The sequence below is a fragment of the Lipotes vexillifer genome, unplaced genomic scaffold (genome assembly GCF_000442215.2).
Source record: "Lipotes vexillifer unplaced genomic scaffold, Lipotes_vexillifer_v1.1 scaffold1288, whole genome shotgun sequence".
Classification (NCBI taxonomy): domain Eukaryota; kingdom Metazoa; phylum Chordata; class Mammalia; order Artiodactyla; family Lipotidae; genus Lipotes; species Lipotes vexillifer.
Genome location: NW_006776097.1, coordinates 876,454 through 882,453, shown reverse-complemented (window position 1 = coordinate 882,453; position 6,000 = coordinate 876,454).

Sequence of the window (6,000 nt, the reverse complement as noted above, 5' to 3'; positions counted from 1 at the left end):
GATGACAAGCATGACTTCCAACATTTCTTACACTGTGCAGATTATGGGCATAATCCTAAGGGGCTGTTTTTCTTTAAGGAAAAAAGAAAGAAAGAAAATACAGACACAGTGGAAACTAACTTTATATTTGCTAAGGAGTAGAATTCAGGGTAAGTTGCATCTATGTTAGAACCCACGCAATGGGGGCTTTATTATCACAAAACAAAGGCTTTGTTTAGAAACAAAGCAAACTCTTGGCATGAGCCTGGGGCCCTAGCATACTTTGGAAGCAAAATCCTAGAGAAATAAGTGAAGATTGCCACTGACTGTGTAATCATGTGCTCTTGGACAAAATACTTAACCTCTTGGTGTTCTCATCTAAAAAAAAATGAGCTGGACGAAAAGGTATCAAAACTCTTGAGAGGTCTCATTTCACCCTAACGTTCTATAATTCTACTTAATGCCATGAACTGTCTGAAGTAGAATAAAACCAGATGATGAGAGTAATAGCCCCCAAGCTCTCACACCCTAGGATAAACAATTTAGCACTATATCATTTAGACTCCCGTGAATATGCTATTGCTGAAAGCCTTTTAGTCTTGTCTCCCCATCTAGGTTAAAAACTCTTTGAAGACAGAGATCATGCATCATTCTTCTCATTCCTCATTGTCCTCTGCCCAGCATTAAACACACAGTAGCCATCAGGAATGTGCATAAGTAGAGCCTAATTCCAAAAGCCACCCATGATATGACTTCATAGGCATAATTCCGTAACCCATCCATGTTACAACTTCATAGTCATGCTGGATACCTGTTGCTCAATCACAGCAACTTAACCCAAAACAGGCATCAGTGAGAACAGCCAGGCATGTGACTCAGTAAATCATATTTCTAGCCTTTCATTTGTTCACAAATATGTATTTAATAACTGTGATTATCAGGCAGTGTGCTAGACATCAGGGATGCTCTACATCCCCATCACAACCCTGAAGGTTCTCACATAGACAATGCAGAAATCACAAATGTGCACCAGTGGAGCATAACCAGAAACCGAACTGGGTCAACAACCCTTTTTTCTCAAACTATGCCCCCACCCCTGTGCAGATGAAGGGGCTTCCCAGCTCATCCCTGGAGTTTTATTAGTATTTACTATGTCAACAGGTACAGTATTCCTAAGTTTAAAGAAAAACAAGTAGGCATTTACAGGGCTTTGTACAGGTCTAAAACCTAGTGTTTATCAACAATATTTTGATCCTTCTTAAAGCGGAAATATAATACTGCAGACTGGCAACTCTTATTCCTAGAAGACTTCTGAACTTAGCATTTCCTGCTGCTGTGTTTCTGGTCTTAAGTACATCAGCAAAATACTCTGTGGTCTGTAGATTATCTGTAAACCAACTGACAGGTATCCAATGCAGACCATGCAAGGACATTACTTCGCCCCTATCACTGCCCTCAGATGATGTTGTGAAAAGTAAAAGTTCATCAGATGCGACCGGGTTCACGATGGACCCGCACTGTGAATTCCTAAGGCTGAAAGGCCGATTGCAATTTATCACTCCTCCTGCTTATCAGCCATAGAGTGACTTTCCTCCATTTAAATAGCAGCCGGCTTCCCTCCTATGGCTCCATCCCTGTTGCTAAGGTTCTCTAAATGCTAATGAGGAGATAGAGAACACTCTGTGATCTTGTAAAGTGCTCACCCAGCAATTGGGCAAAAACAGAGTGTAAACATCATGCCTGGATACCTGCATTTGTTGGTCAAGGATCAATGCAGAAATGACCACCACAGAGGCTGTGTCTGCCACCACAAAAAGAAACAGAATATTCAAATGTTTTTCTAGAAGTTTCAGATGTCTTGAACATAATACTAGGAAAACTGACATATCGATGATTATTTGTGGCAATAAACAAGGACAGGGGATTGAAATTATAATTCTCACAAACTTAAGCATATTATATAAAGACATAACTTGGTTCTATGGAAAATATTTGAGATAGGAATATGTGAACGGATCGAAACGATGTGAATAATAGCATCTGGATGCTTAGTTAGCAAATAAGAGAATCAGCAAAATACTATGTTTGACAGCTGCTGTGGTTTCCTGGATAGGAAAATCAACTTGGAATTGAGAGGTCTCTGTTTGATTCAATAAATGTTCATTGAGCGCATTCCCAGCTTCATCACAAATAACAATGAGTGAATATTATAAAGTCATACCTAATCCCTAAAGTCTTCAGTGAAAGGATCCAGGCTGAATAGGTTTCTTAAGGCTCTGAGTCATCAGCAGTATTTGTAAGAAGTATGCAAGATAATCAACCAACAGATTATTCACTTGAAAGCTAGAACAGAATCCTGTGTGATGACTTCTTTGAAAACTCACCTGCAAATTTTAGATATACCTCAAGTGTTGCAGAATCTCAGAGCTGGACGCATCCTCAAGAGGTCACAAAATGAAGTAACACTTGACACACAGCCATATATAAGTAAATCCACCCAGACAGAACAATTAGGAAATCATAAGGGACCTGAAACTGCACCGAAATCAAGATGAGATGATTCCCAGAAGGAAGCAACAAAGATAAAATGCTGAGCCAGGATTACAAAATCAAAGTTAACCTCAAAACCATCAGAGAAATATGTCCTCTTGGGAATGCTTGTAATTTCAATTCAGCATAACTTCTTTTGAATTTTTATTCATTAATGTCAAGCCTGGTTTTAAACTTAATGGCTAAGGGTCAAGTTCAGACACAAAAAGCATAGGCGTGCAAGTAGATACAACCTGATGTGTTTATCTTTTCAGCGCACACTTTCTGCTGCAGGCGTGTGCCAGATGTAGCAGCAGCTGTAGGAAGTTGTTTATCTACCCTCTTGACCTTTGTGAAGTGTTAGGAGATGGTAAAAATCATGTTTTTAAATTATAGGCGTCTCCTTTTAAACTAGCATCTTCTTAGCATCAGTCAAAACACATCAATAAAGGCATAAGAAGGTCAAGAAGATAGGATTGCGTCCCAATGATATCTGTAAAAACATACTTCTGCAATGATTTACAATGCAACAAGGGCTCTCTGCTTATTTCCAAATTCACTTCATTTATTCAACATTCAGTAAATATTTGTTGCACTCCTACTGTCTGCCAGGCACAATTAAAAACTGCAAATCAAATGAATTCTAACACCTGTAATATTTGTGTCTTGCCTGAATTTTTACAAATGTCATTTGTGCTTTGCAAATTTATCCTTTAAATTTTTCAAAATCTATTAATATTCCAAGGATGAAAGATGCCTCAAAATCTTTAGGTGTACCTATTAAGAAAACATTATTGGGCTTCCCTGGTGGCGCAGTGGTTGAGAGTCCGCCTGCCGATGCAGGGGACATGGGCTCGTGCCCCGGTCTGGGAAGATCCCACATGCCACGGAGTGGTTGGGCCCGTGAGCCGTGGCCGCTGAGCCTGCGTGTCCGGAGCCTGTGCTCCGCAACGGGAGAGGCCACAACAGTGAGAGGCCCGCGTACCGCAAAAAAAAAAAGAAAAAAGAAAGAAGAAAACATTATTGGGGTGGGGGGGCGGTTCACAGCCAAATGTAAAGATTTCAGAGGCAAATGCCATGTCCTTCTTACAGAGAAGAGCACTTTGGCCAAGCTTCAGGGCCACACAGCTTCTGTACTGGGTCACCATTCAGGTCTGGAGGGATTACACTAAACGCAAGTGGGACTGATCTATCAACCTAATCACTCATGAGAAATAATAACAATGTCATTAGCTAAGTTTCCAAAACAACCTAGTTCCTGCTTGAAAGTCAATCCCTCAGAAGCATGCTAAGACTTACTTTTGTTATGACATTTGGATGAAGTCACAAAAGTTCCTTTGGTCTTTCTCTGTCAACGTCAACGTCCTCTGGGGAAACCAGTGTGGTGATATCAAAAAACAAAAGGAAACAAATCAGAGTCTCCAAAGAGAAAGATGCAAACAATAATTATTTTTAAGAAACCCAGTTAGTTTTTCATTTTGGCCAAGGAATAATTAGAAAATATACTGCTTTCCCCAAAAGGTCAGCTTACAACCAAAATCAAAATGTATTCTCATACTTCTTTGAATCATGGTTATTGATTTGGCAGAATTCTCCTAACCCAATAAAATATTTGTAAACATGGACATTCACATTAAACTATATTTAGACATATTTAGTATGTGTATATAATTTAATTATATAGGTACAGATAAATTCTTTGGGACTCTAAGTTAGAGAACGGACACAAAATTTTATTTGTCTTTGAGATGTGTACACATACGTGTGTCTATGCATGGCTGTGTGTGTGTGTTGGCAAGGATTGACAGATATGGCCCTTGCCTTCAAGGAGCTCTTAATCTAGCAGTTGCATGTTAAATCTGGTTCACTTGACATGATTTTCTCTGACAATCTTTGTTCATATAGTAAAAGGCCATTCATTCACTGAGCAGTGATAGGGCATAAGATTTTGAATTTTCATCTTTCACAACAGGCTGTCTTGTTTTCCATTCAGTTAGCCTTAAACCGAAATCAGCCTTAAAACTCTCTGAGCCTCAACTTTTTGCTATCACTTCAACTTGCCTTAGAGAGATGACATAAGTCTTTCAAAACAACAATTTTTAAGCATTCTGTGGCAACGACAACCTGTTGGACTGAATTTCCAGTTGCGAAAATTGTAGTTGCTCCATCTGAGGGAATGACTGTGGTAGAACTAAAAGAAACATGAAATAAATTCTGAAAATATTTTCAGATGTCAAAGAATGAGAATATCATTCAATCACTCAATAAATATGGCCTAGATATCTACTTGGTGCTAGTTGTTGCACCAGAAGATTGCTTCCAAATGTCCTCTTCACTCACTTCAGAGCCACAGTAAATCATGATGACCAAGTCTTGGCCATGGTCATAGAAAAACAGCCCAAATTGCTGTCCTATGAAATTTTTCTTAGGATTCCTATGAGTGTGTTGATGGGGACAATGTTGAGTGTTACTGAAGGCAAAAAATATGTGTATGACTGGAGTGATATATAGACTATTCATATGGTGTGATTTATATAAACATGGTGTGATTTTAGAAAAAAGTTAATGGTCCCTATGACAACGAAAGCACAGACAACAAAAGAAGAAAATAAATAAACAGGACTATATCAAAAGTCCAAACATCTGTGCCAAAAGACACAATCAACAGAGTGAAAAGTCAAACCATGGAACAGAAGAAAATACCTGCAAATCATAGATCTGATAAGAGGTTATTATCTAGAATATACAAATAAATCCTACAACTCAACAACAAAAAACAAACAACCCAATTAAAAAGTGGGCAAAGAATCTGAATAGACAGTTCTCCAAAGGAGATGTACAAATGGCCAATAAGCATACGAAAAGATGCTCAGCCTCACTAACCATTAGAGAAATAGAAATCAAAACCACAATGAGATAGCACTTTATACCCATTAGGATGGCTATCAAATAAACAGAAAATAACAAGTGTTTAAAAGGATGTGGAGAAATTGGAATCTTTGTGCACCACTGATGGGAATGTAAAGTGGTTCGTCCCTTATGGAAAATAATATGGTAGTTTTTCCAAAAAATGAAAAATAGGACTACTATACGATCCAGCAATTCTACTTCTGGGTATATATTCAAAAGAATTGAGAGCAGGGTCTCAAATATCTGTACACCCACAACCATAGCAGCATTATGCACAATAGCCAAAAGGTAGAAGCAACCCAAATGTCCATCAATGGATGAATGGATAAATAAAATGTGGTATATACATACAATAGAATAGTATTTAGCCTTGAAAAGGAAGAAAATTCTGACAGATGCTATAACATGGATGAACCTTGAGGGGACATTATGCCAAGTGAAATACACTAGTCACAAAAAACAAATACCATATGATTCTACTTATGTGAGGTATCTAGAGTCATAGAGACAGAAAGCAGAATGGTGGTCTTCAGGAGCTGTGGAGTAGAGAGAAATGGCAAGTTGTTTAATGGGTATAGAGTT